Raw genomic sequence first — 24,724 nt, 5'->3', positions numbered from 1 at the left:
AGTTTGTCAGGAAATTGAACGGAATGCTATATAAAGCAGATTGAAAATGTTGGTAGCACTTTGCCCACGATGTCACGTGCAAAGAAGGATTTGGTCCTCTTCCCAACATTGTCAGCTGTGATTGAATAAATCCCTTGTGCATAAAATCAGGGACAGGTGAAATTGACATTTACAGCCCGCATCCAAATGTTTTAGTCCAACTTTGTGCTCTGCAACAAGGCTAGCAGAATAGCAGAGTAACAGAACTGGAAGGGACCTTGGAGGTCTTCTAGTCCAACTGCCTGCTCAGGCAGGAAACCCTATATACCATTTCAGACAAATGGCTGTCCAGTCTCTTCTTAAAAACTTCCATTTTGGAGCATTCACAACTTCTGGAGGCAGGTTGTTCCATTGGTTAATTGTTCTCACTGTCAGGAAGTTTCTCCTTAGTTCTGGGTTGCTTCTCTCTTTGGTTAGTTTCCATCCGTTGCTTCTTGTCCTGCCTTCAGGCGCTTTGGAGAATAGCTTGACCCCCTCTTCTTTGGGGCAGCCCCTGAGATACTGGAATACTGATATCATGTCACCCCTAGTTCTTCTTTTCATTATTTCAGTATTCCAGGGGTTTATACAACTCTTTCCAAACTTAAGGCTGAACTTGGCTAGAAACAACAAGCCTGTAAATTGAATGGGGCTGGGAGAAAAACAAAATGTAATTTCCATCACTAATTATCACCTGCAATTACTACTAAACAGTTTGGGGATAATTCTCCCATACCCCGTTAAATATTGCCACTTGTGATTAGCTTTTGGAGATCTCTTGGGGCTGTTTTGAAGTTTGAGAGGGGGATCTGGATTTGACCTTGGGATATCCAGCGATGTTTCTCAGATCTTAGACAGCTAAATTTCTGTCCATTTCTTCCAATCATATTGACACACTTAGGGAAAACTACACTTACTCAATAGACATGTTCTTTCAATAAACGTGTTTCTAAGAGAGCTACAAAGAGCAAGAAAATCATTAATACTGATATTAATCTGTGCAATTTCCTGACTTTTAGCTCTCTCGTGGAAAGCACCGGGAAGTGAGCAAAAGCAGAAGAAATCTTTCTCCTAGGAAGAGGTGTACAAATTAGGTCTGAAAGGAAATGTAAGCAAAATGTAACAAGAACAAGGAAGATGTCTAGACTTTTTCTTGTACAGAAACCCTTCCAAACCACAAAATCAGCATAGGCTTAAAAATGACACACACACACCCGCCCTTGTGAAGGCAACAGGTGCTAGCTAACAGGTAGGCCAGAACTAGAGAAATAGAAAGGTTGCTCCTGGATCAGGTTGGTTTCCTAGAAATAATACATAGAGCATCATTCCTTTCTACATGCAAAAATAGCAGTTTGTCCTCTGGATAATAAGATGTAATAATAATAATAATAAAAAAGAACTGTATGCAAAGAACTGGCTTTTCGGTGTCACTTCTAATCATTGATTTCTTGCATTGAAGATGATGCAAGCATTGGGTGCCCCATCATTACAACAGGGTTGTGTAAGCACCTTAAAGGCCCTAACTTGGTTTGATTGCTGATGCATGGTGGGTTGCCATAGTTCTCCCAGTGTGAAGAAGCTGGGAAAGATTATTTTTAGAAGCACGGGTGTGAGACGCATAAAACAACACTAGTGATGTCACCTCGCAAGATATGGCACTTCGAAAGGGGTGTCACCTTCCTGTCACCATTTGTCACTGAGCCGTCTAAGATCATAGACCAGTTGTTTCCAGAAAAAAAAGAGAGACTTAACCTGGTTGTTAGGAAGCCAACCTACATTGCATTCTCTTCCTCCTATCTCCCCTTCCCCACGGCAGGGTAGGGATTTTGCTTGGCAGCTGTTCGCACCTCTGAGCAGGAGAGAGATAGATTTCAGTCTGGGAGGAAAGCAGCCCCCAGTATTTCTTCTCCATCCTGCAGGCACATTGTTGAGAGGTTGAGTTATTTTAGGGCTGCAGGGGTTCCGCTCTGGGAAATCCGGGAAAAAGGATATGAAGAGGTAGAGAAAGAATCCTTATGGAGAAAACTGAAGAGTTGTCAGTTCGATTCATGTAAAACTATGGTTGGGCTGTCTTACTCAAGTGTTACTTGTTTGTTTGTTAACTTTGCACGCCCCTGGCTTCTTGCAACTCTAGGTGGCCTGCAACCAGTGGTGGGATTCAGTCAGTTTGCACTTTGGCATAACCGGTAGCATCCAAATAGAGAAAGGGTTATTCATATTGCCTACAACATGTAGAAAAACAGTTTATTTTATTATTCTTTTTGCATCCCTTTAACCCCTTGTTTTGAGGTGGAGTCAGAGCAACTGTGTGGAGATGAGCATTTACTGGCCAGATGCCCTTCCTGACACCTAGGCAGAGTTCACAGCAGATATTTTCCCTTTGTGCCCTGATAGAGGAACGTCTGCTGCTAGCAAGGATTGAACTCTCAAACTTCTGAGTGGGAGACAAGTGTTTTCATTTCTAGGCCACTGCGCTGCTCTAGAAAACCGCTCCCACCATAAATAAATAAATAAAATTAAATACCCTCCTTAAGTATTTAATCTTCTTAATGTCCTCTGAAAGGGGACTATCTTAAAAAATTTTTAAGGATTGTAACAAGAGGGACCTTTGGGCCATGATGTTCCAGAGGGTGATGGCTGCTCTTGAGAACATGGACCTCTGAATCCCACCATTTCTTTTGGGGCAGACACCCAAAGGATCCCCTTCCATATAGAATAGAATAGAATAGAATAGAATAGAATAGAATAGAATAGAATAGAATAGAATAGAATAGAATAGAATAGAATAGAATAGAATAGAATAGAATAGAATAGAGCAGAGCTGAAAGGGACCTTGGAGGTCTTCTAGTCCAGCCCCCTGCTTAAGCAGGAGAACCTACACCGTCTCAGACACGTGACTGTCTAGTCTCTTCTTAAAAATCTCCAGCTGTGGAGCACCTACAATTTCTGGAAGCCAGCTGTTCCAGTGGTTAATTGTCCTCACTGTCAGGAAGTTTCTCCTTAATTCTAGGTTGCTTCTCTCTTTGATCAGTTTCCAACCATTGTTTCTCATCCTTCCCTCTAGTACTTTGGTGACAGTAGATTTTACAAGAGATGGTTCCAAAGCCATGGTTTAATGAGTAAGCTGTAGTGACTGGCATCACACAATTTACAGAACACGGTTTATAATCTATGGAAATGGGTTTCCATATTACATTCTAAGCCAGTCCCAAATAAGGGGTTAGTCTGGCTTAGATCAGCCGTCCCAGAGGTATCTGGACCATAGCTCTTAACGGAATAATAGAGTTGGAAGGGACCTTGGAGGTCTTCTAGTCCACCCTTCTGCTCAAGCAGGAAAACCCAATATCATTTTAGACAAATGGCTGTCCAGTCTCTTCTTAAAAACCTCCAGTGATGGAGCACCCACAGCTTTTAAGGGCAAGTTGTCACACTGATGAGTTGTTCTAATGGTCTCTAACTGAATCGAGCAAATAATTTTTGACCCCTCTTACCGTAATAGAAATTGGTTCAGTTTAAATAGAGGGGAAGTTTTAATTTCTCCGTTCTTTTTGTCCTCTGTGATGCAAAGTTTGATTCATGTATCAAACAGGCAGGTGTCACATCCAAGCGAGTTAGGTGATTTATGCCAAATATTGTAGTGATGATTTATGGAGGAGCAGGGCCAGCTGAGGGCATGTTACCCTGAAATACAGTTGAGTTTACATCATAAACGCAAATTGTTTGAAGACTCATTCCTCTGGAAGGTTCACGGCTTCTAGTTTCACGGGAACGCAAGAAAGACATGAAACCAAACATTTTCAGCAACTGAATTTGGATATTTTCTCGTATATGCCTTGGGAAATTCCTTTTCTCTCAATTCCTTCTAGGTTTTTTTTTTAAAGACAACAACCCCCCCCCCCCCACTGCCTGATACACTTCCGTTTTTAAAATTGTGCAAACAGGGATTTCTTCGCATGAGCCTTCTAAAATGCATGTGGCCAATTTTATGGCTTACTTTGCTATTTTCACATTTCCTGCCTCAAAATTGTGTTGCTGGTTTTGTTTTGTTTTTTATTCCACCAACTTTTGCCACTTGGAAATGTTGATGTAATTGGGGACAGCAGACTTAGCCTTGTCTCAGTTTGCAGATCTTTATGGTGAACAAGCTCACCACAGCTACGTTCTCAGAGGAGAACTGTGTTACTTTATGGCAGCAAACAACCTGGAAGGTGCTAGGTAACACCTTTTCTGACTAACACCTTTTTTATTTAAAACCTTCCACTTATATTTGTTCCTTGGAAAAGGCACTGCAAGTTTCTTCACTGGACCACAGAGGCTTCTGATGGACCACAAGGCTTCATCCTTCTTCACCACTGCTTCGAAGTTACACTTAGTAACTAAGTGCCTTACTTTACTTCCTGAAGAGTGTTCCTAAGCAGATATCCCTTACCCACATTTCACAAGAAATAAAATATAATATATTGCTTGCATCTCCTCTGTTTTCATGTTCTCCATGGTGGCAAATCTCCTTGGACTTCAAAACACAAGTGGGCTGTGCATTTGGGTTTCTATTATGGCATTGTTTTGGTGGAATCCCAGAACGTAAGGTGGGATTCTGTCAAGAATTTCCTACAGTGAGAACATAGATCATCCCCTCACACTAAAGGTGGTGAGATGTTGCCATTTTGTAAGCATTTGCTGCCTTGACCTAACACTTCCCCATCCACAGACCCCCATATCACTGATAGGGGATACATGAAAACCACTGTTAAGTTCAAGACACTAGTTACATCATTTGACCTCAAGAAAACTCAGCTTCCAGAAATATCAGGGCTGTAGCAATTACTTAATAAGGACCATCACTTGACTCTCTCAATCCTGAGTGAAGTTTTGTGAACGGAGGTGACCCTTAGCATCAACAATGGCAATGGATGACTAATGGACCTATCAGATGATTCCCACCCCATCTCTTTCCTGTGGCCTTCAACTATCTTCTCCTCTCTGATCCTTACCATCCTTTACCAAGGATCTCCTGAAATGATCATCTGAATAGCTTCATGGTTGATGTAGTCTCATCTAAGAAGGACATGGAGCACCAGGTCTGTCTCACCAAGCATTTTAATCCTTCTTCCTTGATGCCTGCATGTTGCTTTTAGCTTGCATTCAAAAACACTCCTCACAGACTTGTGACTGACTTTATTTTTTTTTCCAACCAGCCAAGATTTCTTCAGCTCTCTAACTAACAAACAGTTTCATTTCTCCCAAAGAAATGTCCTTCTCAGATTGGCTTGCTCAGGACCATCATCTATGAAAGCAAAGGCCGTGGTGGGGGCTGATTTTTAAGAAGAAAACAACATTCTCATTGCAGATTGAATTAGAGGCAAGTCCTGCCAAAATTCCTCCTCTTCAAGGAATTTTTGGCGACTGCCTCTTTAGTGTACTTTCTTAGGGGGGGTCTTGTGACTCTGACTAAATAGATGACGTGACTTTGCTAGCTAGCATTGATATTTTTTGCTGCGTGCACTTCAAGGTTTTGTTTTGTTTTTTTAAAAAATCCTTTCTTAAATGCTATTCTTGCTGAAACAAGATGTAGCAATGTAGGTCCTTCTAGTCAAATGTGCTCCAGAGTTCTGGCAAACACCAAACATCATAAGATTCTTCTTAGCTGATTTTTTGTTTCAAATAGAGAATAACTGAAATAAGGTTATTTTAAAAGCATAAATTCCTATTTCAAGGAAAGACAAAGGCTGCTCTTTTGAAGATGACAAAGTCCACATTCTGGACAGAGAGGACCACTGGTTTGAGAGAGGGGTCAAAGAGGCCACCTATGTCAAAATTGAACAGCCTTCTCTCAACAGAGGGGGAGGGATACGACATCATCTATCTCTGTCTACACATTTGCGCCAGTGGTGGGATTCAGCCAGTTCGCACCAATTCGGCAGAAATGGTAGCTAAAGTTTGCTGAGTTTGGAGAACTGGCTTAATGAACGGTGCTTCTGGAAGTCCATTCTAGGCCTCGGAGGCCTAGAGGAAACCTTCCCAGCCTAGAACGGCCCACTGGAAGTGCGTGGATGCCACTTATGGAAGTCTGTTCTAGGTCTCGAAGGCCAGGAAGAGGCCTCCCAGGCCTAGTACGGCCCACCAGAAGTGCGTGGATGCCATTTCCGGAAGTCTGTTCTAGACCTCAGAGGCCCAGGCCTGCATCCAATAAGAGAACTGATTGTTCAGGTATATGAATCCCACCACTGATTTGCACTATTCAGGTGACTCTGAGTGCACAGATAAACCTCCAAGTGGGTCAAGAGTTCTCAGGGAGAGCGCTAATGCTCAGATGACTGCAAGGAATATAAATCCTTCCATTCTCCACCATTCAGTCAGAACTGAAGAAGCTTCTTGGGTGAGAAGTGAAATGTCTTCAAGGAAAAAACAAAGAAAGCCCAGCTGCCTTTTGAAAAAGCACCTCTGGAACAACCATGACCTGGATGACTAAGAATCTCCATAGCCATTTAACCAGAGGTTGTGGGGCATCTGGAGCTAGTTTCATTTGTTGCGAATCATTCAAGTGAAGATGCAGAGAGTCTAAGGATCTTCTTATATCAATGACTTTGGGAACCAATGCATGGGTGAAAACCATGTTTGTTTGGAATAAGCAGGTTGTAAAGGGTTATCCAGAGTTCAATTTTTACCGTTCACAGTCAGCATGGTTGAAGGAACTTGAGAGTTGAAGTCAAAAGACCTGTGAGATTCAAATTAGGGAAGGTTTAATGTGAATATCTATACTGAGTAGACAGTTGGGCTTCATAGTCTAAAACAGGGTTTCCCAACCAGGCGGTGTGAGATGATATTCCAGGGGATATGAAAACTTGGGTTTTCAAAATTATAGTCTATATACATAATTTGTTGCTATTATTTTGAACTTTTGTAAGGGGTGCAAGAATATATCCGAAGCGTTCTAGGGGTGAGGGGTATAGAAAAGGTTGGGAACCGCTGGTCTAAAGTATGACCTTTCCCGATTCAGCAATTCTTAGATTTTTCTCAAGTTGCAAAAATGATAGGAGAAATGGCATGTTAGAAGGATCAAGATCATTGATTGTATCCAGATGCTGCTGGGATTCATAGTTTAAATTTCATTTACTAAATTTATTAAATTTATTTACCGTCCAATTCATACGGAAGTCACTCTGGGTGGCTTCAGCAACATTAGAGAGCCCTAGTGCAGGGGAATATTGCTTCAAATTAATGTGTTAGATTTAAAACAAAAAACAAAAAAACCAGTGTTTGGCAAAACCAAGAGAGATCCAATCACTGTATTTGCATTATGCCATGATTGGGGCAGGAGAATCTCTGGTCTGAATTGTGTGCAGATGTAAATCACCATCCTTCCAAATTATTCAAGAGGCACAATTCATATGGGAATGTTTACATGCCAGTTTTATTGAAAAAAGGAGAATCACCAGAAAGACTAAAGGGAGGCAGTTAAGAGAGAGAGAGGGAGGGAAGAGGGAGAGAGAGGGAGGGAGAGAGGGAGAGAGGGAAGGAGGGAGAGAGAGAGAAAGGGAGAGAGGGAGGGAAGAGGGAGAGAGAGGGAGGGAGAGGGAGAGAGGGAAGGAGGAGAAAAAGAGAAAGGGAGAGAGGGAGAGAGAGAGAGGGAGAGAGAGAGGGAGGGAGAGAAGGAGAGAGAGAGAGAGAGGAAGAGAGGGAGAGAGGAAGGGAAACAGAGGAGGGAGGGAGGGAGGGAGGGAGGGAGGGAGAGAGAGAGAGAGAGAGAGAGAGAGAGAGAGAGAGAGAGAGAGAGAGAGAGAGAGAGAGAGAGAGAAATGTATGTTGGAATAGTGGGCATGGGCTGATTAACAATAACTTAGAGAATGAATAAACGGAACGGAGCAATTATAAAAATGAGGCATTTTTTTGGGGTGACATACTGCCAAGCCAAGAAAATGCAATGAATGCTAAACAGAAAATTTCACACTGTGATGTATATTGCCAGTCAATTGTTGATCTACGAATGTTCTTCTTTTTGGTATTCCTCATCTGATCTTCCTTCTGCTTTCCGTTTCCAGTTTTTCTCTAACGTAAGCAACATTTTAATTCCTCTAAATTTCTTGGGATGTTTTCAGTTTGACCAACTGCATACTCTGCTTCCTCCATGTTTCTTCCAGGAAAAAAAAGCAGCGTAACCTTCAGCAAGGTTGTCCTCAGGGTGTGTTACCCCAGAGAGCCTGAAGGAGACCAGTAGGTGGGGGAAAGCGTTTGGGTTCCCATAACTGGATCCAGGAGAGTCCATTTTTATATTTCTATCGGTCCCAAGGACTTTCATGACCGAATTGGAGAGTGAGCTGAAAATATTACTAGGATAAAATCTACTTTCTCCCTCTCCGTCGAAATCATTGATCACTATCCGATTATTCCTCCAAATGAGGTGGTCCTTTCTTTGCAGGAATACAGGTACCACAAGAGAGCCCAAAGTTTCTGTTGCTAAGCGAGACATTGGTTGAGTTTTGCCCCATTTTATGACCTTTCCTGCCACAGTTATTAAGTGAACTGCTGCAGTTGCTGTTAGTAACATGGTTACTAAGTGAATCTGACTGTGCTTGTCAGGCGGCCGCAAGAGGTGATCATGTGCAACCATCGTAAACTTGACTCAGTTGCCTAGGGTCTGAATTTTGATCACGTGACCCTGGGGATGCTGCACCGGTCATAAGTGAGAAAAGCAGTCATAAGTCCCTTTTCCCCCCTCCTTCCGTTATATATTCAAGATGGTCAGTATTCAATATTTTATTGTTATGTATATGTAGGGGTGTGGGTCTATACATATTTATTTATTTATTTATTTATTTATTTATTTATTTATTTATTTATTTATTTATTAATGGGGCTTATATCCCGCCCTATCTCCCGAAGGACTCAGGGCGGCTAACAGCAATAATAGACAATAAATACAGAAATTAAGATAAAATTAAAATTAAAGGCCTCTGTACAATAAATTAAAATTAAAAATTAAAATAAATTAAAAATTAGAGTTAAAAATTGTAAACATAATTAAAATAAAAATTAAACATAATTAAATCCCTGTCAGTCCAGGTCAGCCAGTTGAAAAAGGAGTGTTTATATGTTGCTTATAGTATGCTTTAGGTGTGTGTAATGTATGTGTTTCACTTTGAGAGCGGGCAACTAAATTTCATTTTTGATGTGTGCCGTTGTGCCCACAGTAAAAAATGACAATAAAGATTATCTTATCTTATCTTATCATCTTATCTTATCTTATCTTATCTTATCTTATCTTATCTTATCTTATCTTATCTTATCTTATCTTATCTTATCTTATCTTATCTTATCTTATCTTATCTTATCTTATCTTATCCTACCTTAACTTGCCTTACCTTACCTAATCTTATCATCATATCTTATCTTTTTTTCCAATGCAGTTGTAACTTTGAACAAACTGTTGTAAGTTGAGGACTACCCATTCACACTTTTAAGCTATGGATTGGGTGCTTCCTTGTTTCGTTCCCATCGCAACAAACATCAGCAGCAAGAAAGCCAACACTAATTGTTGGGCACGTTTAAGGCTTGATTAGATGCATGGGACAAAAGGCTGTATCTGAGATATTCTAAGACCGTGGTGGTGAACCTACGGCACGCATGCCACAGGTGGCATGCAGAGCCCGCTCTGTTGGCACGCACGCTGTCGCCCCAATCCTAGGCCTTCAGCGGGGTTTTATAAAACCTTTCTGCTTTAGGCCTCCACCGCTGTGTGTAAAAAAATAAATAAATGGCAATGTCCATTTTGCTCTATGAATTCATGGTGACCTAACCCTAACCCTAAGTGGAATTTTCCTCCAATGGGATTTTCCCATGTATTTTACCAGGAAACATAGATAGGGAAGCCGAAAAAGGAAAGTGCCCTCCTAACCATACCCAAGCACTCCGAGTTTGTTGGCGATGTCCATTTTGCTGTATGAGTCCATGGTGACCTAACCCTAAGCCTAAGTGGACTTTTCTTGCAGTGGGCCATGCCCACTTGGCATCTGATATACGTAAGTGGGTTTTATGTTGCAGTTTGGGCATTCGGTCTCTGAAAGTTTTGCCATGATTGTTCTAAGATATTTGGGGAAATCGCACCTTTTAGTAATTGTTGAGGTAGCCAGATAATCTGAGATGTTCCTCTTGACATCAGGAATCCCACCCCCAAAATCCTCCAGCTACCAAACGTTAATCTTCAGACTTTCCAAAAGGATTAACATTTGAGTCGAAGATTGCAGTTAAGGCAGCATTTCCTACCTTGCGTGTCCTTTAGTGTTGAGTTGGATACACCCAAGTCCTATTCAATTGGAATTCCAGGTGTTCAGCAGCCATAGCCGTTTTGGGAATTAGAAGTCCATAGCTCGGGAAAGTGCACAGATAGCAACATTATGTGGGTGTTGGTCTACAACAGGGGTCTTCAAACTTGGCCCTTTTATGACTTGTGGACTTCAACTCCCAGAATTCCTCAGCCAGGCACCTGGGAGCTAAAGTCCACAAGTCATAAAAGGGCCAAGTTTGAAGACCCCTGTCTTAAATCTAACAAACAAAATGGAGGCTGGCTGAGGAATTCTGGGAGTTGAAGTCCACAAGTCATAAAAGGGCCAAGTTTGAAGACCCCTGTCTTAAATCTAACGAACAAAATGGATGCTGGCTGAGGAATTCTGGGAGTTGAAGTCCACAAGTCATAAAAGGGCCAAGTTTGAAGACCCCTGCTCTACAATGTCCCCTTCCTCTTTGTACTTTGTCCTTCTTTGAAGAAGAGCAAGGTGCAAGGAACGCCAGCATGTCAGGAAAGCCCAGAAACATTGCACTGGAGATGTCTCTAATAGAAAGCAGATGGTGTTTTAAGACCAGATTGTTTGGATATGAATTGGACTGTTGTAGGACTTTTCCAGGATCTTCTGGCTGTTTATGATAGGCAGATGAACAAGGAAGAGCTTTAACGGATGCTAACTTATCAAATGCTCCTGCAGAATCACAGGCCACACCTCCAGCAACACGTTTGAATCCCAGCATTCTTGGCATGAATCGGTCCTGATGTTGCAATGAAAAAAAAAATCCAATGAATGAACAGTGAATGAAGAAAACGGATGAATGACAGGCAGGGCATGAAAATGGAAAGTGAAAATGCACCCAGAGCTGTAAGTCCTGGAGAATGCAACGAGAATTATGAGTCATCTTGCCAAGAAGGGATATTTTGTTTTCTAGATGGACGCTGCCCTTCCACACTTGTCTTGCAAGAAAGTACATGATGTCATCGGGATGGTGAACTTACATTTTGGCTCGGAAGAGTTTGTCAATATTTGAAAGGCATGCTGCCAAGATGTTGCTTTAAGCGGAGTGTTTGGACACAAGGAATGGAAAATATGCCACATAGAATAACAGAGTTGGACCTTGGAGGTCTTGTAGTCGAACCCCCTGCTCAGGCAAGAAACCCTGAAATACCATTTTAGACAAATGGCTGTCCAGTCTCTTCTTAAAAACTTCCAGTGTTGGAGCATTCACCGCTTCTGGAGGCAGGTTGTTCCTCCGGTTAATTGTTCTAACTGTCAGGAAGTTTCTCCTTAGTTCTAGGTTGCTTCTCTCCTTGATTAGTTTCCATCCGTTGCTTCTTGTCCTGCCTTCAGGCGCTTTGGAGAATAGCTTGACTCCCTCTCCTTTGGGGCAGCCCCTCAAATATCATGTCACCCCTCGTTCTTCTCTTCATTAAACTAGACATACCCATTTCCAGCAACCGTTCTTCATATGTTTTAGCCTCCAGTCCCCTGATCATCTTTCTTGCTCTTCTCTGCACTTTTTCTAGGGTCTCAAAATCTTCTTTATACATCGTGGTGACCAAAACTGGATGCAGTATTCCAAGTGTGGTCTGGAACACATTAGAGACACAATTTAGATAGGCTGTTTCTTCTTTGAAGTCAGAAAACAGGATAAATGCATCTCCCTGGTTACAGCACTTAGTTACAACAGCATTGAAAAAAGTGACTTATGACCATTTTTCACACTTACGTATGACCTTTGGAGCATCCCCATGGTCATGTGAACAAAATTCAGGCATTTGGCCACCAGTTCATATTTACGATGGTTGCAGCAGATCACGTGATCCCCTTTTGCGGCCTTGTCAATGGGGAAGCCAGGTTCACTTAACAACCATGCTACTCATTTAACCACAGCGGCGATTCGTTTAACAACCATGGCAAGGAAAGGGGGTAAGGCTCATTTAACAAATGTCTCGGCGACAGAAATTTGGGGGCTCCATTGCGGTCATAAGTCAAGGACTTCCTACATTTATGCCTGTGCGATGCATGTAAACATGGGTAGAACTTTTTAATTTTCACAGCTACCATCTGGAGCTGTCTTGGCCCTCTCTTATGGACGCTTCTGGAAATAAGGAAGAACGCTGCTTCTCCTCACTGTGTTTTAGTTAGTTATTGTATTGGTTCCCCCAAGATCTAAAGACAGCATGTATAGCTACTTTTTTTTTATCCAGCCAGCAATCTTGCAAGTGAGAAAACATACAGGGGCTGCAACTGGCTTGTCATCTAATGAACTTCACAGTTGAGTGTGAACTTCATCTTTTTGGTCTCCTGGGCCCAAACCTGAGCTGCCCGCATCACACAGGTTTAATGAAAAGCACAGTGGATCTTCACCCTTGAACGTGCCTGATAGTTCCCCCGCCCCTGCTTGGAGTTTTGAAATTAAAAATCCAGAGAAGAAGCACCCTAGATAGGAAATTTGTCCCTGCAAACCACACCGGACAGCGAAGTTGGGCAATATGCATCTGTTACATCTATATTTACAAAGAGGATTTCAAGACTGAAATTCAAGATTGCAGAGAAGGGAGTAGGACAATTGCCAAACATCCATCTGTTTTCTTTGAATATTTCTGAGAGAAAGAGCTCATGATGTTCAGGGTTGTTGTTTTTAGCGAAGAGGAATGTCTATATTTCTCATTAATCTATTCCTGTATGTCAGCAAGAACCCGTATGGGAAGATCTGTGGGCAGAGGCTGAACCACAGTGAAACCGAGAAACAAAACTGCTTGGCTGCATTTTTTTTCTTTCTTTCTTTCAGGCAGTGCTTCAAAGCTGCCCTAGAAGAAGCTGACCAGCCCAGGACTGACTAATAGCAAGAGTGTTCTACTAAAGCATTCAAACCGGAAGCCCAGCTCCGTCTTCGCCTGCAAAAAAAGCTGGATCCAAATCATGTGGGTTTCCTGCCTGAGCAGGGGGTTGGACTAGATGACCTCCAAGGTCCCTTCCATCATCATCATCATCATCATCATCATCATCATCATCATCATTATTATTATTATTATTATTATTATTATTATTATTATTATTATTATTATTATTTTCTCGCGGGTTTGCTTGGAGAAGATCGCAGAGTCAGAGTTGTTTTATCGCCCGCCTCTGATGTTGTTTGAAGCAGGTGATCAGGAAAGGTCACCCTCCAGTCCAATTCGTGGCACCAAGATAAAGTAGCTTAGCATCTGCCTGTAGCCCCTGGGCTTTAAATGTGACATTTAATCCCTAAGTGGTGGTGATGATAGAGGTGGCTTGGATGTACCCGTTGACTGTTCCTCCTTGTGCTTTTTTTAGTAGCTAAACCCTCCGGACAACAGCTTTCTCCAACCAGATGCTCTCCAGATAGGGTGGACTTCAACCACCCACAGTTTCAGTCAAGCTGAATGCATCCTGCCAAGCAATCGATTGGAGGAGGCAGCTTCAGTCATGGACATTCTTCTTTACTTTACATGGGTGTCAAATTTCCCCTCCCAGGTTTAAAGTGATATACCAGATTCTTTTTCCTCTAATAATAGACAAAATAGAAGAACAGAGTTGGAAGGGACCTTGGAGGTCATCTAGTCCAACCCCCTGCTTAGGCAGGAAACCCTATACCATTTCAGGCAAATGGCTGTCCAGCCTCTTCTTAAAAACTTCCAGTGTTGGAGCATTCACAGCTTCTGGAGGCAGGTTGTTCCACTGGTTAGTTGTTCTAACTGTCAGGAAGTTTCTCCTTAGTTCTAGGTTGCTTCTCTCCTTGACTAGTTTCCATCCGTTGCTTCTTGTCCTGCCTTCAGAAGGTACTTTGGAGAATAGCTTGACTCCCTCTTCTTTGGGGCAGCCCCTGAGATATTGCAACACTGCTATCATGTCCCCCCTCGTCCTTCTCTTCATTAAACTTTGTTGTTGTTAGTTGCGAAGTCGTGTCCGACCCATCGCGACCCTATGGACAATGTTCCTCCAGGCCTTCCTGTCCTCTACCATCTTCTGGAGTCCATTTAAGCTCACGCCTACTGCTTCATTAAACTAGACATCCCCAATTCCAGCAACCGTTCCTGATATGTTTTAGCCTCCAGCCCCCGGATCATCTTTGTTGCTCTTCTCTGCACTCTTCCTAGAGTCTCAACATCTTTCACACTTACAATATAGCTCCATCTTTTTCAAAGAGAAAGGTACATCAATAATTCCTCCCTAATTCCAAGGGGAAACACAAATGTCAGGAAGCACCGTCAGCGTCTTTCATGGAGATAAGAGAGTTCCATTCCAAAGAGGCAAAGGACTTCAGCCAGGCAGGGCAGGAAAACGGCTGATTTCTGTTTGCTTTAGGCTGCTTACAAGAATGTCGCCCGTTGAGCACTTTTTTGTTCTTGTGAGCAACAAATGTGACACTACGGAGGCCAGATACTAACTGCCAGATTAGCAGTTAGAAGCTACTAATTGTTTCAGATAGTAACCCCATTCAACGATAGTGGTTTTCAACTTCTATAGACTACTTACTATAGAATTTCTATAGATTTTCTGTGCATCTATTTCCTATAGATTTTCTACTTCTGTAGAGTACATTCACTTAACATGATTCTATTTTTTTCTATTAATTTCTATTATTGTTTCTACTTTATCTATTATTTCCATTTTTTGCAGATTTTCTATAAATCTAGCCTGTGGATTTTCTATTTCTATAGCGTACATTCACTTAATGGGATTCTATTTTTCTATTATTATTATTATTATTATTATTACCGGTATTATTATTATTATTATTATTATTATTATTATTATTATTATTTCTATTATTTCTATTATTTCTATTTTTATAGATTTTCTATAAATCTATTTCTATAGATTTTCTACTTCTATAGAGTACCTTCACTTAACAAGATTCACTTAATGACCTTAAAGGTCATAAAATCGGGCACAATTCCCTGAATAGCTTAGCCTCGCTTAGCAGTGGCAATTTTGGAGCTCCGTCGCGCTCGTTAGCCGAGGACTTCCTGCACTCTTTGGAGAAGGGCTGGCTGCAAGGGCACGGCGGTACGGCGACACGGATGGGCAGCGGCTCCTCTGCTTTGGGCAAGAATCCAGAGGCTCTTCAGCTTGGCCGGTTTTGAAGGCAGAGTTCAAGTGGAAGGTTATTATAGGCCAAATGGTGACAAGGGAGATTTGTGGAAGAAGGAAGGAAGGAAGCCTTGGCTTCCCCACTGGCCTCTGAATGAGATCATGGAAGGCTGCATTTGTCTAGCAGCAGCTGAGCAAGTTCCTTGTGCTGCAGCTTTGCCATTTGTTCTGATCTCACCCCGGCCTCATCAAAGAGCAGGCACTTAAAAGGATAAGCGGGACCCAAAAGGAAAAAAATGAAAATAATTTTTTTTTAAAAAAAATGTCTGGGCAAACCATCTCCAGCAGCCGAGACAGACTCATGCGCGTCTCTTGTGCTCGCTTCGTTTCCCCAAGCCTTTAGCTTCGTGGGAAATGAAGAGCTGGGTTCACCTGCACAAACAGCCTCCTGGGAGCACAGGAAGGGTCCTCCCACTGAAATGTTAGCTCAGCTTGGTCTAAAGCAGATGTGTCAAACACAAGGCCCGGGGGCCGGATCCGGCCCGCGAAGTGGTTTCATGCGGCCCACGAAGCCATCCTGGAAACAGTGAGGGAACAGCCCCCACTGCCTTGGCCCTGGCCCAGAGACCCTCCTTCTGCCAGAGACCCTCAGATCTGTCCCACTCCTGCCCAGGCCCCCATAGGCACCCTTGATGCGAACGATGTAGAGCTGGCCACGCCCACCCAGTAGGCCATACGCACTCTAGCCACGCCCGCCCAGTAGGCCACGCCCACCCAGGCCACACCCACCCGGCCCCCTGAGGGCAACCACAATGCTGATGCGGCCCTCAATGAAATTGAGTTTGACACCCCTGGTCTAAAGTCTCTGGATTTCAAGCCGGATCGACAGGAGAAGGATAGGTGTGAACTTGGAACCCAGCCTGCAGAGCAGGAGCTCCATGGGGCCTTCCCACCTCAACCGGGTGGGGAGCCGGAGAAGCTGCCAACGGCTGTCCTTTCATGCTGCTTTCTCCAAAATGTCTATGGCAGTGGTGGGATTCAGATACGTGAACAACTGGTTCTCTGTGTGGATGGCGCTTCCGGAAGTCCATTTTGGGCCTGGGCAACAAAAAAATTAGCTACTAGTCGTGCGAACCAGCTGAATTCCACCACTGGTCTATGGAGATTCTCAGTCATCCAGGTCCTGGTTGTGCTTCCTCCTCCCCCCCCCCAGGACTTTCTTGTTTTTCTTTGAAGACATTTCGCTTCTCATCCAAGAAGCTTCTTCAGCTCTTCTTCACCATCAGGTCAAAGCTGAAGAAGCTTCTTGGATGAGAAGCAAAAGGTCTTCAAAGAAAAACAAGGAAGTCCAGTTGCCTCCTGAAAAAGCACACCTTCGGGGCTCCCTCTAGTGGTATGTGAGTTCAGTGCCAGAACTCTTACCCTCTTTTGGGTCCAGCCTGGTTTAGAAATTGAGAGAATTGTGGCTTCAACACACGTGGAAGGTGTTAGATTGAGCAAGACAGCAGCTTTGGAAACATAGCCTACAGACCCTTTTTTAACCCAACCTCACCATATCATCGTGAGTAGAAAGATAAAAATTGTTGGTGGTAGTGGTATTACTATTAGTAGTAACGGTAATCCCAAATTAGTAATGTGCTTCCCGGTCTTTTTAGACATGCGAACCCTGCTAAACACTCAGCTTGGTGGTTATAGCCACGAAAGGATCTGGGTGAGGCTGCTGACAACTTGCATTAATTTTATTTTAATTTTACAACCAGTGATGAGTTGTATTATTTAGCTCAATTTATGTCCCATGGATATTGACACAATTAAGCCAATGACACACACATGTCACAGATGTCTTTTGTGAACTCTCCAGCTTCCTCCTTCTGTTATATATTCAAGATGGACAGTATATAATATTTATTTGTTATGTATATGTAGGGGTGTGGGTCTATACATATGTTGTATATAGTATGTTTAGGTGTGTGTCATGTATGTGTTTCACTATGAGAGTGGGCAACTAAATTTCATTTTTGATGTGTGCCGTTGTGCCCACAGTAAACAAAATGACAATAAAGGTTATCTTGTCTTGTCTTGTCTTGCCTTGCCTTGCCTTGCCTTATCTTATCATCTTATCTTTTACACCATTTATGTAGTGAGTAAATCTAATTTGTCTCATGACTTCAACACACACATGCTGCGCCTACACCCTCTTGCATTAAATGGAAATTTGGGCGTAACAGAGTCTCCGTGGCCTATTATTTAAGTCAATTTAATTATTGATTTCATTTTATAAAATAAAAAAAATAGTTTTTATTAAATTTTTAAAAAATCTATACTCCCTCCCATCTTCGAACACATCTCTGGACCACTCACAATACTGTTGTCATATGAAAACCCTGTTTGGGTTAAAATACAATATCTTCTTTGCTTTTCTTTCATTTTGTTTCTTTTTTTCATTATTTTTTTTTAGCTTTTCTTTGCTTTTTTGTTTCTTTCCTTAATATATGAAAGGAATAAAAATTGTAAATGATGATGTTTTAAAAAGTTTTCTTCTCATTTTTTTGCTCCTTTCCTTGATATATTAAAGGAATAAACATTGTAAATGATTATAACCTAAATAAACAACATTTAGAAATAGCTAATGAATATAGAACGCATGCTTTCAATTTGGGGGGAAAGGGATACAAGTTGCGGCGAAACGTGATTTTCAGTCGAATTGAATTCCGAGTGACCTTCTCTGTCTTACTCCTTGGACTTCAAGAAAGGACTCTTCTGTTTTGGAGAACTGAGGATTCAACTCTGACCTGTAAGGCACTAATGGTGTTGGGCAAGCAGGTTAACGGTCCAGTGCCAGCTGATCTGCTTTTCGCAAGACCTTAAGCAATGAGTGACTCAACTTGTCCAAAAGTCAGGCCAACATTTCTTCAGAAATGGGCCTGAACTTTGACATAAAAAAGACCTCTGTGCTGCGAGTGACATGAAATAAGGGTTCAGTAGAAAGACAGCAGCTTCGGATGCTTAACCATGTGAGTAGGTGGCATTTGCCCTTAGGTGTCAGCAAATGGAAGTTAGGGTTAATAGCTACTTTGGTCAACACCTCCATTAGCTTTGCAATGGCGGATTGGTTGTCCAGCCAACCTTTCCCTTATTTATTTTTATTTTTTAAACAATTTCTTTAAAAAAAAAACAACAGTGCTTCAATCAATGTTCCAAACCACTATGGGAGGTGATGAAGAAGATTGCACTTCCCCAGCTGTTAACGCCTTCCTTGCCTTCTCCAACTTAGGAGAAGGTGAAAACAAGAGGGCAGAACAGACTCTGCACTTAGAAAGGCCCCTGCTTGCAGCCACTCTAGCCTCTGGTCTTTCTACTTGGAGGTCAGAACCAGGTGGGTCATTTCAGAAGAAGCAGTCTAATCTGCGTCTAAATTGAATCTCCGATGTAAATTCTCAGCTTGGACTCTTGCTCTAGCTTTGAATGGCTTGCTAGGCCAAACCATAGATGTTGTTGTTAGCTGCGAAGTCGTGTCCGACCCATCGTGACCCTATGGACAATGTTCCTCCAGGCCTTCCTGTCCTCTACCATCTTCTGGAGTCCATTTAAGCTCACACCTACTGCTTCAGTGACTCCATCCAGCCACCTCATTCTCTGTCGTCCCCTTCTTCTCTTGCCTTCAATCTTTCCCAGCATGAGGCTCTTCTCCAGTGAGTCCTTCCTTCTCATTAGGTGGCCAAAGTATTTGAGTTTCAACTTCAGGATCTGGCCTTCTAAAGAGCAGTCAGGGTTGATCTCCTCTAGGACTGACTGGTTTGATCGCCTTGCAGTCCAAGGGACTCGCAGGAGTCTTCTCCAGCACCATAGCTCAAAGGCTTCAATTCTTTGGTGCTCGGCCTTTCTTATGGTCCAACTTTCACTGCCATACATTGCAACTGGGAAGACCATAGCCTTGACTATATGCACTTTTGTTGACAGGGTGATGTCTCTGCTTTTTAGTGTGCTGTATAGATTTGTCATGGCTTTCCTCCCGAGGAGCAAGCGTCTTTTAATTTCTTGGCTACAGTCTCCATCTGCAGTGATCTTGGAGCCCAGGAAAATAAAATCTGTCACTACCTCCATTTCTTCCCCATCTGTTTGCCAGGAATTGAGAGGGCTGGATGCCATCATCTTAGTTTTCTTAATGTTTAGTTTCAACCCAACTTTTGCACTCTCCTTCTTCACCCGCAACAAGAGGCTCTTTAGTTCTTCTTCACTTTCTGCCATTAGAGTGGTATCATCTGCATATCTGAGGTTGTTGATATTTCTTCTGGCAATCTTAATTCCAACTTTTGATTCATCCATAGATGGTGGGGGTTTTGTGTGTGTGTTGTGTGAAACGAGCCAGGGGAGGACTAGCCTTGTTCTGTTTTTAGAAAGCTGCAGCCTTGGTTTCTTGTTCAATTATTCTGTGGATGCTTGATCATTCCTAGAGCTTTGGCTGTTCCTTGGACCTGTGAATGATTAATTATCAAACTTTCTGTGAACTTGTGCTGCCTTCTTAAGCAGCCGGGGGATGGTAAATAAGCCTGGAATTTGGCTTAATTTTGGATTGGCATTTAACCCCACAACACCCCATAAAAATGAACACATAATTTGGTCCATGTCAACTTATCACGGTGGAACAAGGGACTTGGCTTTAATTGCTCCAACTGTTTAAGCAACAACCCTGACCTGGAACTTTCCTATAGAGAGCAAAATAGCTTTGTTTACCTTGAGCAAAAGACAATCCAAAGCCTTACATTACAAGCTGAAACCAGCCACCATCTCAAGACACAAGGCTCACCAATGTTATGGCTTGCTAAACATGTTGGCTAGCGTGTTTTGTTTTTTGTTTTTTTACATTTTTGTAGGGTGGAAGGCTTGGACATCATCCTATGATAGCAAGATGAAAATCTCTGGTGTATTTGTTAACCATTATGTGGGTCGGATGAATTCAGATGGGCATTGCAGCTGGGCACAGCTGGAGTGAGGCCCATTGGAGGGAGCTAATGTACCGTCCCATTTGAAAGGCATCTGGTACAAGCCACAATAGAATTTGATGACACCATGTATGTAGACGTTGGGTGTTCAAATACTGTATGTGGGTGGCCACCTGCTCCCCAATATGTGACCCACAGCCTGTGCCAATACTGGCCACTGCTGAATGGGGAGATACCATTGCTAACACCTATGTTGGGCTGCTTGCTTCAAATGGTATGAGCTGTGGTGACACAGGGGTTAGAATGCAGTATAGCAGGCAAACTCTGCCCACAGTTGGAGTTCGATCCTGATGGGGCTCAAAGTTGACTCAGCTTTCCATCATCTTTCCATCTTTCGGTAAAATGAGGACCCAGATTGTTGGGGGCAATAAGCTGCCATCGTAAGCCTCTTAGAAAGGGCTGTAAAGCACTGTGAAGCGGTAACATAAGTCTAAGCACTATTGCTATCTATCCCTTGGTCTTCAAGATGCCCAAGATGTTCCCCGAATACAAACATCTAAACGAAGATGACAACTGCCATTTTTGCAAACAAATTCCACCACTTGATTACACACAGCAGGAAGGAAGGCACTTCTTCCCTCTTTCTTAAACTGGCTGTCAGTCATTCTTCTGGGACAGATGATGGCTCCCAATGTTTTGACAAAGGGAGCAATTTCCCACTGTTCCTGCTCTCTGCTGAGCTAAATGTTTACATGCAGATGTGTGCAATTAAGCCCTTTCTGTTGAAAAAGGAAAGCACTGATTTCGGGGGTGGGGGGTGGGGAGGGGGGGTGGGAAAGGAGGGGGGGTTTGCAGCTTCGATGGCAAAGTGGGGATTTCTCAAGATCTCTTTTTCCACTCTGCAGAACCAGTAAGGATTTCATGACAGTTCATTTTGGAATTGCAGTGGATCTTTACAGGTCCTAGGTCAGGAAGAGTACAGAGTACAGAAAGAGGGCAGAGAAGGGCAACAAAGTTGATCGGGGGACTGGAGGCTAAAACATATAAGGAACGGTTGCTGGAACTGACTATGTCTAGTTTAATGAAGAGAAGGACCAGGGGTGACATGATAGCAGTGTTCCAATATCTCAGGGGCTGCCCCAAAGAAGAGGGAGCCAAGCTATTCTCCAAAGCACCTGAAAGCAGGACAAGAAGCAACGGATGGAAACTAGTCAAGGAGAGAAGCAACCTAGAACTAAGGAGAAACTTCCTGACAGTTAGAACAATTAATCAGTGGTCCACTTCAGAAAACTGCCGGGACTAATCTAGGCTGACTCCAGGCATCAACATGGACTCAAAGGCATCCAACCCTTTGGGTTTTTCTTCCCAAACTCCTTCAATCGCTCTTCCTACGTTTCCAGTCCTCAAACATCCTTCACACTTTTCTAATTTTATTCTGAACTGCAGAGGGAAGAAAAAGATGTGTTTACTTTTAATGTGCAAAGCAGGGCAGAGTGAGTGGCTTTCGAGGGGTGGGGGTGGGGGAGGGTGTGGCGCAAGGAATGCAATCTGCCTTTGGTGCTTAAGCTCCACTATCCCCTTAAGGTTGCTACCCCAAAGTTTGTTTTCAATAGCACAAGTGTTTGAACTGCCAGGCCAGCCGTGCAGCTACATACATTATCCACAGTGTAAACATTCCCCCATCCTGTACTCCAGAAACGGCAGTAATTATGGCACTCGAACAAGTCTTGCTGTGTTCCCATCATTAGGGTGTTTCACAGAACTTATCTGTTTAAGTTGGAGTCCCGTGAAAAGATCGATCTGTTTCGGTTCAAAGAAAGACAAGCTGACATGATTTCCCCAAGATCAGGCTTTGTACAGATCACTGTGGCCATGGGTCAAGAGGTAGGGTTTGTAATCACGATGGATGCTTGTCAAGAATGAAAAGAGGCGTCTCAACACGTCTGGCTAGGGCTAGGAATGTGAGGATGTTGCCCAAACCTGGCTGACCCTTTGCACCAACCCTGCCATTGCGGTTTATTCAATAAACCATGGCTAAGCAAGACAGTGGGAGTCTATCGCTGTTGCACACATCTGGATAAGCGTTGGGATGAACCCAACCTGAGCCAGCCACATAATGGCTATATATGAAAGGGGACTTAGATCTGGTCCTTTGGCCTCTCATCCTTGAATAATCAGCTTTCAAAGCATATTAATATAGATTTTTTCACATTCTCCCTTTTGGATATGTTTCCTGTTCCTTCTCCAGTGTTTGTTCTCCCTCCACTGCAGAGATGCAATATGTCCCTCAAACATTTCAGAGACCTGCAACGTCTGGGGTTCCCGTTTGCCCTCTCGTGGCAAGAGACAGAAATGGAAGAATGCACAAAGATTTGTGCTGCATCCCACAAGCCTGGAAAGACCCCGCTTTGGCGAGGCCTGCCCTCCTCCACCTGGTGGTGTCTCTTCCAAATGCTTTGACTGTCACTTCTCCCCATCGCTGGGGGTCGAGATAAGGCCGCTCCTGCTTACAAGGGGTTTGGAAGGGGCTCACAGGCCTTCAGCCATTTCCATATCTTGCTTATTCTCCTTGCATCTCTTCCTTCTTTCTCAGAAGGTTTGCTTTGCAGGTTTTGTCCAAAAGTGGACCTCAGTTCTGGGATGAATTTTGAGTTGATAAGGGGAAGAATTTTTGCCTTCTTTTTTTCTCCAGCAATCTGTGAATTAGGACTACAACCTTTGGGATACCACTGTGAAAATTCATTGTCTGTATGTATGTACGTCCATCTGTCGCTTTGTCTGTCTGTCCATTTATCTGTCCATCTGTCAGTCTGTCTGTCCATCTGTCCGTCCACCCATCCATCTGTCCGTAAGTCTGTCATCTGTCTGTCCATCTGTCCACCCTTCTTTCCATCTGTCTGTTGGTAGGTCTCTTGAACGCCTGACTTTCAGAGTTTTTTCCCCCCCGATCGTCATCCTCGCCTGAGAGTTTTAAAGCAGGTACTCTCCATTCTTTCCTCCAAGGCAAGAAAAATCAAATGTACAGGTATAGTATAGGGGGTACCTTGCTCAATAGCAGCAACTGTGAGAGGGATCTCGGAGTCCTAGTGGACAATCACTTAAATAGGAGCCAGCCGTGTGCTGCAGCTGCCAAAAAAGCCAACACAGTGCTAGGCTGCATTAACAGAGGGAGAGAATCAAGATCACGTGAAGAGTTAATGCCACTTTACAATGCCTTGATAAGGCCACACTTGGAATCCTGCATCCAGTTTCGGTCACCATGATGTAAAAAAGATGTTGAGACTCTAGAAAGAGTACAGAGAAGAGCAGCGAAGATGATTAGGGGACTGGAAACTAAAACATATAAGGAACGGTTGCTGGAATTGGGTATGTCCAGTTTAATGAAGAAAAGGATGAAGGGTGACATGATAGCAGTGTTCCAGTATCTCAGGGGCTGCCCCAAAGAAGAGGGAGTCAAGCTATTCTCCAAAGCACCTGAAGGCCAGACAAGAAGCAACGGATGGAAACTAATCAAGGAGAGAAGCAACCTAGAACTAAGGAGAAACTTCCTAACAGTGAGAACAATTAACCAGTGGAACAACCTGCCTCCAGAAGTGGTGAATGCTCCAACACTGGAATTTTTTAAGAAGAGACTGGACAGTCTATTATCATCATCATCATCATCATCATCATCATCATCATCATCATTATTATTATTATTATTATTATTATTATTATTATTATTATTATTATTATTATTAATTGATAGACCAGGTTTTGTGAAGGACAAAACAGATGTCCAGGGCAAAAATAGGCTTCTATCTTAATGCAGGCTCCATAGGGCTTTTTCCCTCTTGGTAAGGATGTCAAGAGGCTTAATCCCACTTGTCTTGTTAAGCAAAACTGGGTTAACTTCCAACTAGTTGATCAGAAATCATGGTTCAGTTGCTTTTCATTCATAATTTAAAGGCTGTAGAGTATAAAGAAGACTTCAGCCAACCTCTTATATCAGCATTTGGGTCTCCCCCCCACCCCGATGTTACCGAGGGAGGTTGCAGTGCTTAAGAAAATCAGCTGGTAACACTGCAAGAGCTATTCAGCTTGGTTGCTTCTTCTATAATTTTGTGATTAGCACTTGTGAGGATTGAGAATTTTATTCCTTTGAGGGTTTACGTCACAGATTGTTGTCAGAAACAGCCTTTAGAGTTATGACCGGACTGAAAACATGTTCACTTTCTAGCTAAACCTTGGCTGGGAATTATGGCATAAGATGTACGTCTGTGAGAGAAGAACAAAATTTAGTATAGTAAAGCAAGAACGATCATTGAGTTGGTTTTGGTTGACCCTCACCCATCATCTACTGTAGAACAGGGGTCCCCAACCCCCGGTCTGTAGACCAGTACCGGGACACCGCATGCCAGCAACCGGTCCACACAAACAAGG

This window comes from Vipera berus (assembly GCF_964194415.1).
Source record: "Vipera berus genome assembly, chromosome: 12".
Classification (NCBI taxonomy): domain Eukaryota; kingdom Metazoa; phylum Chordata; class Lepidosauria; order Squamata; family Viperidae; genus Vipera; species Vipera berus.
Note: the sequence above shows the minus strand (reverse complement) of the source record.